This window comes from Mandrillus leucophaeus, unplaced genomic scaffold (assembly GCF_000951045.1).
Source record: "Mandrillus leucophaeus isolate KB7577 unplaced genomic scaffold, Mleu.le_1.0 Scaffold249, whole genome shotgun sequence".
Taxonomy (NCBI): Eukaryota; Metazoa; Chordata; class Mammalia; order Primates; family Cercopithecidae; genus Mandrillus; species Mandrillus leucophaeus.
This window is the reverse complement of record NW_012102576.1, coordinates 1,055,688-1,069,338: the sequence shown is the minus strand read 5'-3', so window position 1 is coordinate 1,069,338 and position 13,651 is coordinate 1,055,688. Positions and strand designations below refer to the sequence as shown.

General features: G+C 38.1%; 1 long non-coding RNA gene and 1 pseudogene across 2 annotated transcripts in view; both read right to left on the bottom strand.

Moving 5' to 3' along the window:
• Nucleotides 1–3,292: 3,292 nt before the first annotated feature.
• LOC105541989 lies at nucleotides 3,293–6,813 on the bottom strand. Its single transcript, XR_001006407.1, has 2 exons — nucleotides 6,751–6,813; nucleotides 3,293–5,724 (listed from the first exon to the last, which is right to left on the bottom strand). It is a non-coding gene; the product is annotated as an uncharacterized LOC105541989 (long non-coding RNA).
• Nucleotides 6,814–8,284: 1,471 nt separating this feature from the next.
• LOC105541990 overlaps nucleotides 8,285–13,651 on the bottom strand; it is a 27,408-nt pseudogene continuing 22,041 nt past the window's right edge. The window contains exons 2-4 of the transcript XR_001006408.1: nucleotides 11,689–11,814; nucleotides 9,560–9,666; nucleotides 8,285–8,572 (exon numbers count right to left, since the gene is read on the bottom strand). The product of XR_001006408.1 is annotated as an aspartate aminotransferase, mitochondrial-like (transcript). The remainder of the gene's footprint in view (nucleotides 8,573–9,559; nucleotides 9,667–11,688; nucleotides 11,815–13,651) is intronic.

Genomic DNA, 13,651 nt, shown 5'->3' with positions numbered 1-13,651 from the left:
TAGCAAGGGACCATAAGCTAAGGAATACAGGTGGCCTCTGGAAGCTGACAAAGGCAAGGAAACAGCTTCTTCCCTAGAGCCTCCAAAAGAAACGCAGCCCTATCAGTTTCACCCTGACTTTAGCCATTTTGAATCTCTCATTTCTAGACAGTAAGATAGTAATTTGTGTTGTTTTTAATCCACTTGTTTTAGTTCATGTGGCCTATAACAAAATACCATAAAATGGGTAACTTACAAACAACAGAAATTTATTTCTCACAGTTCAGGAGGCTGGAAGTCCAAGATCAGAATGCTGGCAGATTTGGTGCCTGGTGAGGGCCTACTTTCTGGTTCATTGATGGCACCTTCTAGATGTGTCCTCACATAGTGGAAGGAACAAGGGAACTTTGGTGGGTCCCTTTTGTAAGGGCACTAATCCCATTCATCAGTGTTCTACCCTCATGACCTAATCACCTCCCAAAGCTTTTATCTGCTAATGCCATCACCTTGAGAGTCAGGATTTCAACGTGTGAGTTTGGGAGTGGGAGACACAAATATTGAGATCATAGCACCCCTCGTTTATGGTAATTTATTATTACACAATAATTATAGTATATTGATTAAACTCTGTCAGCCTCAAGATCTCTATGAATAAAAGGAGTATAATAGCACCTTCCTTCCTTGACTGGTTTGTTCTGAGAAATGAAAACTTCATCAGTTAATATACCTATTAAGTTACTAGTAATTCATACCTGCTTTAGGAAATATTACGAACTTCAACAACTAAAATCTTCCTGGCGATGCTTTGATCTGGAGAATATCTACAACCTTTTTCTTCAGGGTTCAGATAATGTCATTTCCCTCAAGTGTGGAACATTGGCCAGAAACTCTTCTGATTGGTCGGTGCCTGGATTTAAATATTCTGAATATCGATGTTTCCTCAAGACTAGGAGAAAGGGTGTGCTTCATCCTAGTGCATCATGAAAACGATCTGAGAGAAATGGATGAAGCCCATTAGGCAGGGCAACTACTGTTAAACAGCTTAGCAGAGAAAGAAGAGAAAATTACCCTCCTGAAGAAGGAAATTCACTGAGCCAAAGAGGCAATGGTGAATGGATCATGGGCAAAACTCATTCCATTTGCAGGACTAGATATGTGAATGTGCAATCTGTGTGGTAGCACAGTTCATCATGCTTAAAGCGCTCCATAGGTGGTTTAATGCTTTATCGTCAATGTCTCAAAATTATTAATAATTTTTGAACCAGAGGTTTTACATTTGTATTCTGCACTAGATCCTGCAAATTATGTCACAGTCTCTGACTCTGTGTGCATGAAAAGGGTGAATTATTTTTTGCTTCATTTCATGTAGCTTTTATCTTATAATTAAACTTTTTATTTTGAGCTAGTTGTAGATTCACATGCAGTTGTAAGAAATATTACAGAAAGATCCCACATCTTCTTTGCTTAGTTTCTCCCAATGGTAACATCTAAAAAACTACACTATAATATCACAACTAAGATAATGCCATTGATACAATGAGGGAACAAAACTCTTCCATCACCACAGAGATCCACACCACCCTTTCTCCATTCTACCCCTTCTTCTCCACTCACCCATCCATAACCCTCATTCTCTATCTGTACAATTTTGTCATTTCAAGAATGTTACATAAATTAAATCATACAGAATGTGATCTTCAGTAATTGGTTTTTCTTACTTAGCCTAAGTACTTTGAGATTCAAGGAAGTTGTGGTATGTATCAATAGCCCGTTCCTTTTTATTGCTGAGTAGTATTCCATTGTATGCCTGTAACAGAGTTTACTTCATTATTCACCCACTGTGAGACATATGTTCACAAGTTTTGACTATTATGAATAAAGCTGTTATGAACATTTTATATACAGGCTTTCGTGTAAATATAAGTTGTCACTCGTGTGAGAGAAATGTCTACCAATGTAGTAACTAGATCGTATGATAGTTTAACATTGAAAGAAACTGTCAGAGTCACAAGGCGGCAGAATAGAAGGCCCTAAACTCTCCTTCATCATCCTGGACACATCAATTGGACAGCAACACACGGGCAAATTCTCATCACTGGAAATCCAGAAACTGATGAGCCACTCCTGCACCCTAGGTGAGTGTTAAACTATCCACATCAAAACTGGTAGGAAAAAACTTTCACACACTGATCATAACCCCTAGCCCTAATACAATGCCCTATGATCGGGAAGGAACTCCCATCTCTTAGCCTATCCCTGAGGAGTGAAGGGTTTGGACCACGTATCTGGTATCACAACTTCTCTAGAGACTACCAGAGGGACTGGTTTCTAATTTCCCTGTTTTGCTGAGCTGACAGGGCCCAGCATCTGCTAAACCTCTGGGGCTACACAAAACAAAACAGCAGTTGTTTTTAAAATAATAATTGTTACAGCCCTGGTACTTCAAATATTTTCAGAGCAGTTTTTAATAAGCATGTGGGTACTTCCCCCTGCTCCCCACTTTGGCTCAGTGCAGAGTGATCAAGCCCAGCTTCCGGCTTCTCTCTGAAAAGCAAAGGACACAGACCAAATAACTAGCACCCCAGTTATTCTGGCTGCTACCTGAGGAACTGGATTTTATCTCACGTAACTGAGAGCACTGAAAGGACCTGGCATACTCTAGATGCCTGAGGACCATTAAGAACAAACATTGTGGTTTCAACTACCATGAAGGTTTCAGTGGCACCTAGAACCTCTGTCTGGACTGATTGGCAAAGGTGTTCTCCTGTATGAGACCTGCCTGTGAAGACTGGAGAGGAAGTTGTTTTATCTGGTGCACAGACACTAATGCAGAGAGTCAAGGAAAATAAAGACATGGAAAATATGTTCTAAATGTTACCCACACAGCAGGTGGGTTCAGTCACTTGTCAGGTATCAACCCAATGACCACAGCCAGGGAGGATTTAGCAAGGAGATTTTATTACTTACAGAAAGTCAAGAGAACACTGGACAAAGCTCCCAAAGCAGTGCCTGCCCCAACTGGGAGTTGGGTCAGGTTTTATAAGCACAGGGTAGTGAGGAATAATCTGATTGGATCTTGCAATGAGGTGATGCTGGGAGGCATGATCTGACTGCATCCTGCCATGAAGTGATGCCAGGGTTCTATCCAGTTGGATCCTGGATCTTGCCATCCTGTGTCCACTTCTTCATTCGGTGCCTGTACCTCAGTCTGAAAGATTAGGTTTCCCTGTGGTTGCACACTTGTTTCACCTGCCCATGCTCAGGTTACATGACCTGACGGTCCATGACGACTGAAGAACAACTCACAACTTTGTTACCATAAAAGTTGAACCATGCATGTTCATTGCTGCACTATTCACAATAGCCAAGACATAGAATCAATGTAGATGCCTATCAACAGCGTATTGGATAAAGAAAATGGGTACATATACACCATGGAATACTACACAGCCATAAAAAAGAACAAAGTCATGTCCTTTGCAACAAAAGATGCAGCTGGAAGCCATCATCCTAAGTAAATTAATGCAGGCACAGGAAAACAAATACCACATATTCTCACCTATAAGTGGGAGCTAAATGCTGGGAACACGTGGACATAAAAATGGGAAAAATAGGCTTGGAATTACTAGAGCAGGGAGAGAGGGAAGATAAGGCAAGTTCTGAAAAACTACCTATTGGATATTATGCTCACTACCTGAGTGATGGGCTCGTTGGTATTGTAAGCTCAGGGTCATGCAATATACCCCTGTTAACAAACCTGCACAAGTACTTCCTAAATCTAAAGTAAAATTTGAAATAAAAACAAAACAAAAAACAAACCCAAACATGTTGCTGGTAACATAGAAAATATGGCTCATGGTAGTGGAAGCCGCCATAAAGCATGTGTGATTAAAAAAAGTAAGAATCATAGCTGAACAAGGAAACACATAGACCAACCATATCTATAGGCTGTAAATGAGGTAGCATGGAAAAAACACATTATATTGAATCAAAAAAAAAAAAAAAAAGTTGAACCAGATTTGTTAGGAAAGCAGGAACATAGGAAAGCCAGAGTGACACTATTTTAAAATCAGCTCCATCAAAAAACTAACAAGGCATGTTCCTTGCCAGTCATGACCTACGGTTATAAGATGTTTACAGCTAAGGAAGTGATTTAGTAATGCTGCAAGGACAAACTCCTATGACAATAGAATGTCCAGATGTCCCAATATCACATAACGATACATGCTTTTAAGATAGCTAGAGTCATACTTTGATGTACTTATGCACTAAGATGACAAGGGTAAGTTTCTTTATATCAACAAAGTACTAAATTTTGTCATACTGACAGCCTACCCACATGTGGACATAGCTTAGCTTTAACATAGATAAAACCCCTATAAAAGAAGAGTTTAAAACAAAGACAGCACATTCCTCCTCTTGCTTTTGGAGGATGCCCTACGCTGTAACTTAGTAGCTTTCGATAAACTGTCTATTCTCTCCACACTCTGTGACTTTCCTTGAATTCCTTCCTGCAGGAGATCCAAGAACCCTCTTTCGGGGTCTGGTTCAGGAGCACCTTTCTGACAACAGATTAGTCTGGTGCAGTTACAAACCCCCTTCTTTTTTATGTCCATTCCATAATCTTGAGGGAAAGGGATGATGACCATTCTAACTACTTCTTGCTGATTAGGGACATAAACATTGGTTAGAGTAATAAAGTTGTTTAGTGTTTTGCTATAGGAGTTCCCTGATATCAGGGCTGCATTTCAGGTGGAGTTGTTTCCATCCAGTTCTAAAGAAAGGTATAGAGAGTTAACAACTTAACATTATTTGCTCCAGAGAACAAAGAGAATGCTCAGATTTTATGCAAATGTTCATATCCAGGCTCCCAATCATGTCTTCTTCACAAATGAATGGTTAAAATTTGAAACTCCCTTAGTTTTCGTTAGTCAATACAGCTGATCCCTGATTAGCTGACACAGGTGAGCTTTGATGGATTGATTTAGGTGAGTCTCGAAAGTCCCAAAGTTAAGGAGTGTGGGTTTTCCAGGAACTCAGAGCATTTGTATGAAATCTAGTTAGCAAATGGGTGCTATTTAAATTTATGTCCAGTTAGTCACTCAGAATCCGTCTTGAAGGACTGGCTCAAACCCGCTGGCAAACAGCATTGCATTCCATCCAACAAAGAAGTGGTTGGCTACCTGCTCTGGGCCCATCTGATCGCTTGTAGGAATCCTAGTGGCACTGCAGTGGCCAATAGGGCAGCTAGAGCCATTTAGTTAGGAGAGGCATTCAGGAAAGTACTGGTTACATTTGAACCAAAGTCTCTTGGGTTAAGTTGGTTCCTATTTCCAGGGGGAGTGAGTTTAAAGTCTCAAGGATTGCGTGGGCAGGATCCTGGTGGGGATCTCTTGTAGACATCTGTTAAAAACCAGTTAGAACAATTTTAAAGAGGAGTCAAATGCTTAGCCAAAATATGAGGGGTATCATAAGACGTGTAGGGTAGAACGCAGAAGAAATCCTATACCAGGGGGAAACCAGCTGAATATACCTGGACATCGGAAACTTTATCCACTAAGTTCCGTTAGGAGACTTTCTGAAGATGTCTCTTTCAGAGATTTTGCCAACTTTAAGCCCATTTAAATATGACTGGAAGTATTTACCCAGGTACAGCAGCAAGCATTAGAAGTCACTGAGCAGGCCAGGTGCAGTGGCTCACGCCTGTAATCTCAACACTTTGGGAGGCCAAGGCAGGTGGATCACCTGAGGTCAGGAGTTCCAGGCCAGAGGCCAACCTGGCCCACATGGCAAAATCCAGTCTCTACTAAAAATATAAAAATTAGTCAGGTGTGGTGGCACATGCCTTTAACCTCAGCTAATTGGGGGGCTGAGGCAGGAGAGTCACTTAAACTCGGGAGATGGGAGGTTGTAGTGAGCTGAGATCATGCCACTGCTCTCCACCCTGGGTGAGACAGAGTGAGACTCCATCTGAAAAAAAAAAAAAAAAAAAGATTCACTGACCAATAAAATCTCATTACTGACCATAGTATCTCATGGATCTACTTTGTTCCCAATTCTGGTATCTAATGTCCCTAGTTGGTCAGATTTTTAAGAAGGGGACGTCACCTGAATGTCCCTGGAGCATCCCTAGTCAGGATCGAGACAAGAGCGTTGGGGGACTCCATCAGGACTGTTATAATCTAATATTGGAGGAACTTAGGAGAATCCAGGATCTAGTTCAGTCTACAGGCAGACAACAAGGACTTGAAGACAATGTACGGGGTTAAAATCTAAAAACAGTTGCAACTTTGCTTTCCTTAGAAGCATAATATTTCTCTCCTGTTGATGATGTAGGAGATCTTAGATTTTAGAACCTCTTGAGGCTAGGAAACAAAACCAAAGTAGCCTTTGGATTTTGCTTATAATCAAGGTTTTTGAACCTGCCAGAAAGTGACAATTTTTACTCATTCCCTGTGAAGCTGGGAACTCATGAAGCAAGGCATTTTACGCACTTTTTTTTTTTTTTTTTCTGAGACACAGTCTCACTCTGTCACCCAGGCTGGAGTGCAGTGGTGTGATTTCTACTCACTGCAACCCCCACTTCCTGGGTTCAAGCGATTCTTGTGCCTCAGCCTCTCGAGTAGCTGGGACTACTGGTGTGTGCCACAATGCCTGGGTAATTTTTGTGTTTTTAGTAGAGATGAGGTTTCACCATTTTGACCAGGCTGATCTCAAACTCCTAGTCTCAAGTGATCCACCCACCTCAGCCTGCCAACATGCTGGGATTACAGGTGTAAACCACCACCCCTGGCCTCTATGCATATTCTTAAATATGACATTTCAAGCCAAACCTTAGCAATATAACCAATATTCCCCATTGGATCCTGCTTATAAAGACAGAGTGGATTTTTACTGAACTTGCATAGCTAACGATAAAAATATTCACAAATAGTTTCTGAATTTTGGAGGAATCAAGTAGACAGAAAAAGTAAATGCTTCCATATTTGTTCACAAAGGATTCTTTATCAAATTATTGCAAATGATTGATAGCTTGTGACAGAAAATTTCCTTCGCTCTGGAAAATAAAACATTGAAGTCATAAAAACATCCTTATGACTTAATTTTATGTAATTAATTTTGTTTTGCTTGATTTTAATTAGCAATTTTGGACTATAGCTGATTGCGAATGCTTCCAAAGAAGAAATTAAAATAATAACTGTGAATGACAAAAACCCAGAACAGCCATAGGTAAAGATCTGATTAAAGTTATCAATTAACAAGGAAATTTAAGTATTTCTGTGGCATACAATCATCCAACACAAAAAAAATTGCAATTATTACAGGTATCTCAGCATGTCAGTATTTTAGGAATCTCATAAAATTTCACATTTCTATAAATGATGAACTTACACAAACATAGCTTAAAGAAAGGTAAAACACCATTTCTTATCATTTCTTATTTGACAATGCTTCCAGTAGTATTTACCAAAGAAGCCTAATCATTTAATATCTCTACAAGAAAGAGATGCCTTTTGAGGGGGCATATCTAGGGGGCCCACCTGGAAAAATCCCAGTCAATGTTAGGCCAAAAGGCTTAATTTAGGATTTGGATTCTAGAGAAACCTGCCAAGGATGTCAAAAAGCTTAAAATACTTCCTTCAAGAGATCATAAGTCACTGCCAAGAATACTACTCATTTAATCAGAGTGACAACCTAAAGACCTCAGAAAGTTACATGGATGTAAAAACCTTAACCCTTTTAAAGCTCAGTTTCCCTAAGCAGTCAAAGTTTAATAAAGACACCATGAAGCACTGGGAATTATCTTGGTAAAACACAGAATCTTTGTTTTCTAGGCCAGTTGCCTTGATCAGGGGAATATTCCTACTTGCAGGAATCAAGTAGAGAGAAAAAGTAAATGCTTCCATATTTGTTCACAAAGGATTATTTATCAAATTATTGCATTTATCAAATTATATGTTGTTACTTGTTTAGTAACAACATAGGAAGTCCTGGTAACAAAACAATTTTGACACATTAAGAAAAAACAACAATACAGAATCAAGTTATGCTGAAGTAAAATGTTGCCTTTCTAGACCTTTAAGATAAACCCCAAACCAGGACTAGACAGTTCTCAGGAAGGAATGTGGCAGAAATAGGAATTAGTCTGTAATTCAGAGAATGGCTGTTAAGGAAACATTGCAGAGTTAAAAATCAAAGCCTCTTGTAATCTTACTAAGAACAATTCAATATTTTAAGATACTCATATTGTTTTAATGTAGGAGACCAAAATTTAAATTTTGTATCAGTGCATCTTAACATCAAGTTCCATTTTTTCCAACTTTTATTTTAGATTTAGGGGATACATGTGCAGGTCTGTTCCTTGCAGTTTTTCTAGGGGCATGGTGGAAGCTGCTGATGAATCTACCATTCTGGAGTCTGGAGGATGGTGGCCCTCTTCTCAACGCTCTACTAGGTAGGATCCCAGTGGGGACATAACTGGCAACTGCAGACATAACTGTTTGGCTTGCTACAAATCCATTTTCTGTCTATAAAGATTCTGACTCCATTGTCATTCAGGAAGGCACATTCTCCACCTCCTCTGATAGCAAGCCTAAATCCAAACACAAAAATATTACATATTTATAAGTGAGACACCTGCATTTGTTCCTCACCTATCATCTTCTGTACCCCCTCCATATTTTAATGTGGATAAGAGAAAAGCAAAAGTCTGTCATTAATATTGCTTCATAGTAATATAAACCATTTCTGTATTTAGTGTCCTTTATATCCTCAAGGTCCTTGCTTGAAAATCACAAGCTTATCATTTATCCACACCAAGCCCAGCTATGTTGATAGGTATTTAACTGATGCTTGCTGCTGCACCCAAATGAACTGCTGCCATTGGTGGTCTTCCATCAAGATGATTTCCAGTCTCCTCCCAAATTGTTTTATAAATGTGTGAAAATTAAACAAAACAAAACAAAACAAAACAAACAAACAAACAAAAAAACAAAAAAAAAACACTAGTAAATTCCTGAAAGGGCTTAGCGTTGATTAATGGATATGACTGGGTTCCTACATTTTATCTGCTGTAATGTAATGATTATATTCAAAATACCCCTTTGAAATGTTCACAGTCCAAGGAACTGTTACTAGTTTCCTTCTGGTGATAAGATTTTAGGAGAGACAGATTCCCATGAGTTCCCTGGATGCTTTCCTATTGTAAATGGATGCAACAGCTGGAAGAGTGGGCTTAACAGCCTTGTGGATATCAGCTCCTCAGTGGCTTCCTATGATTGTAGAACCTTTGTTGTACATCAGCTGTAAGCAGGGATTTCAGCAGTTTTAAATCAGTGGATGAAAGCGTAAAATTGTGTCAAATGTCACTGTCATGTTAAAGATTTCAACTGAAATCACAGTTAGGTAAAGCTTTCCCAAAGACACAGCTAATAAATGGAAGAGCATAAAAAGAGTTTAGACTTCTTACCTCATATTGCACTAAGTTTTCCATCATACTACATTTCTTATCTCATAAACACAACTCACACACATAACCATACATAAACACAGCAGAAAGATGAGAAGTCTCAAAACATGCGTGTTATTATATTCTGTGTTGTCCATCCATCTCCAAATGTGATGGGATGATTCTCTTCTAAGGCCAATCCAATGGTTGGAAGGGGCTTTGTATCTTTTCCGGAAATTCTATAATAAAACAGAAAGTAACACTGTGCATCCCTTTCTTTCATATTACTCTGGAGTCTCTCTTCCCTATCCCTTCTCTTTTTGACTGGCAGCATGGTGTAATTAAGCAGCATAAACTCTGGAGTGAGACTAATTCCCAATTCTCAGTTTAAGTCATTTAATGTCTCTGATCCTAAATTACTTTATTTAAAGTGAGCATATATCCCAGTTTCATTGGGAAATTCCCAGTTTATGCTTGTCATTCCACCAATGTATTAATGATCACTTTTAATACCCTATATATCTTAATCTAGATGACAAATTATATAATTACCTTACATCTTAATAGAATGAGAACAATACATCTCATCTTAGAGGTTCACTGTGAGAATTACATGAGGAAATACATCTAAAATGTCTCACAGGGTTCCAGGCAGAGAACACACCCTCAACAAATGTTAGACATGAAAACACGTCTCATGCCCCTGGAATGGGATTCTTCCTAGTATATTAGCTTTAACCCTATGTAGCCGACCTGCCTCAGGGGGCTAAGTATTTGACAGAAAACATGATCCAAAAATATGTCTTACCAGTTCCTCCATAGTTGCAAACTGAGCAAGGCTGGCTTCTAATGAGACACAGAATGTTTGATTCAATGTCCAATTTCTTATGTCTTCAGAAAAATAAAAACATTTACTCCTAAATCTAACCCAGCTTTTTGGCCAAGCAGCGTATTTAGGTGACTCTACCACTCACTTTTCCTTTCTTGCTAAAAGTGAGACAATCACAATGAAACATAATAAATAAATGTTCTCACCCCTTTTACCTATTTTTCTGCTTGCTTTCCTGAGGTCGGTTTTGAGGTGTACATATCTGATTGCTGTTTTCCTAACTCATCACAAAGTGCCTTATCCTAAGCACAGCAATCATCAGTCCAGTGGTTTCCAGCTGGGTGTCTGCACTCTTGACTTTCTGAAATTTACACTGACCCTAACAGTTTCAAGGAAATCAATTTCTGTAGTATCGACTTCCATAGTACTGTACTTTCACAGGTCATACAGATGATTTTTCCATATTCTCCCTCATATTAGCCCTTCTTCCTCTTGACAAAGCAATGCTGAGGACCTATTACCTCTGTATACACGAGATGATTTTTTTATGTATACAGTTCTCTGTACTTTCGTGCATTCTCAATCTGCTTCAGTAGAAGATACCAGCTCTTAAGGCCAGATGATTTGCCTGAAAACATTTCAAGTAGAGATCTTACTTTATTTTTAATAAAAATGACAATTCTGAGAGGAACTTGTCAGGAAATAGTTCTGTAAGTGGAATTCCTATACCTTTCTCATATCAATGGATGGCAAATGCATTCTTGCCAAGGCTCAAAAGAAAAGACAGGCTTACCTTAGGCATTTCTCTTTCTAAGACTTCTCATCCAATTTGATATAAAATACTGTTGGCTCAGCTTTCAAAATATCCAGAATCTGACCACCCGCCCCTACCTAGTCTCAATATAGCAATCAAATGATTATTCTACAATGAAAGTCACATCATGACATTCCTCTCATACAACTTCCCTCATCTAGTCTCCCTATTGCACTGAAGGTAAAAGCCAAAGTCTTTAACTGTCCCTCAAGGTTCCTCTGTTCCTGATGCCCCATGGTACCACTCTTCTTCTCCATCTTCACTCTGCTTCACCTACAGCAGCCTCCTTGCTCTTCCTCAAATAAGCCAGGAAGAGTCCTGTCTGGAATAGGTTCCTCCACCTCTTTCAAAAGGTTGCTGAAATGTCATCTTCCCAAGAAAGCTTAGTTTTGTCAGTCTATTGCAACCCATTGTACCTCCACCCTTATTTATTTTTACTTGTGTTTTTCTGCTGGAATATAAGTTCTGAAGAGTAGGAATTCTTTTGTGTGTGTTTTGTTTGTTGATGTAATTCAAGCATTTCACACAGTGACAGGCACATAATGGAGCTTAATAAATATTTATTGACAACAAAAACATATGAAGAATATTGTACAGTTTGGAGAACAAGCAACTTACCTGACAAAACAATAGAAAGTACAATCACACTTGTAGTGAGGACTGCAATGATGAACAAGCAACAGTAAACCTTGGCAGGAGTTACTGCAGACATAAGTGCTAGGCATTTTCTTTGCAGAGTTTTATCTGTAAAATACAAATATCAGAATCTCAATCTCAGGAATATCCTAGGGAGAAAAAATGCATCATAGAATCAACACTAAGATCAGATGTACTTCAATTCTCCTGCCGCCAACTCCTTTCACAAAAGGGCTTGGTTCATAAATTAGAATAATGGCCCAAAGAGGGCTAGAGCTAAAAACGGAATTCCCCCCATGCCCAGGGAATCTTCCAGTTATTGGAAAAAGAGTAGAAATTGTGATGAAAAACAAACATACACAATCCAGATTTAGCCCCATAGTAAAGCAGCTGGTTAGAAGCAATAGGGGAAGCAGAAAATAAATCAATGTAAATTCACCACATTGACAGAATGAGACAAGGGACAACATACGAGCATCTGAATAAATGCTGCAAGAGGATGTGAAAAACTTAATATTCATCCACGATAGTAAGACTCAACAAATCAGAAATTGAAGAACCTTCTTCAACCTGATAAGGGGCATCTACAGAAAAACTACAGCTAGCACCAAACTTAAGGATGAAAGAATAAATGCTTTCCCCCAGTGACATGGAATAAGGCAAGGATGTTTGATCTCTCTCACCAATCCAATTTAACATTTTACTGAATGTCCCATTAGGGGCAAAAAGGCAAGAAAAAAGAAATAAATGTCATGCAGATTGGAAAGAAAGAAAGGCATTGCTATTCACAGACAACATAGTTGTCTGCATGTAAAATTCTAAGGAATCTACCAAATGGCTATGAGAATAAATGAATTTGGCAAAGCTACAGGATTAGCTATGTTCATATATAAAAAACACTTATATTTCCATATATTCATAATTATGAAGTGGAAATTTAAATATAAAAACTGCCATTTATAATAACACAAAAGATATCAAATAAATCTATCAAAATATGTTTAGGATCAGTATGATGGAAGCTGGAAACCAAAGTGACAAAGAAATCAAAGACTTGAATCAACAGAGATATATAAGATATTCATAGACTGGAATATGCAATATTGCTGGATGTCAATTATACCCAAACAGGTTTAGAGATTCAGTGCAATCCTGATAAACACTGCAGTAAGAATTTTTTGTAGAAATAAGCTGGGTAATTTTAAAATTATAAGAAAAATCAAAGAACTAGAACAGCTGAACAATTTTGAAGGAAAAAAAAATGGCCAAATTTGGAAATCAGGGAACCTGCTTTCATAATTTACAAAGTAACAGAAACAAAGACAGTATGATATTGATAAAAGAACAAACATATAAATCAATGGAACAGAAAAAAATTTCAGAAACAAATCTAAACATGTATGGTCAATTGACATTTGACAGAAGTGGAAAGTAATCAGGCAGGTAAGGGGTAATATTTTCTGAACTCATAGTGCTGGAACAGTTGAGTGTCTTAATGCAAAATAGTGAAACTCAACTCACACCTAATACCTTATAAGAAAATGAGCTCAGAATAAATCTTAGACTCATATATGAAGCCTCAAACACTAAAACTATTAGAAGGAAAGAGGAAAATAAACTTTTTTTGAGCTTGAATTAGGCAAAAATTTCTTAGATACAACACCAAAAGCATTATCAATATTTTAAAACTTGATAAATTGAACTATAACGTAATTAAAATTCTCTGCTAGAAAAGAAAAAAAAACCCTGAAAAGGGAATAAAAAGACAAGCAAAGGCAGAAAAACAGCTTTCTAAAAAGCAACTTGTATCTAGAATATATTAAGAACTCAAAACTCAACAATAAGAAAATGAAAACTAGATTAAAAAGTGGGTCAACGATTTGGAGATATACTTGATTAAAGAGGATATATGAATAGCAAATAAGTGCATAAAAACATGCTTGAA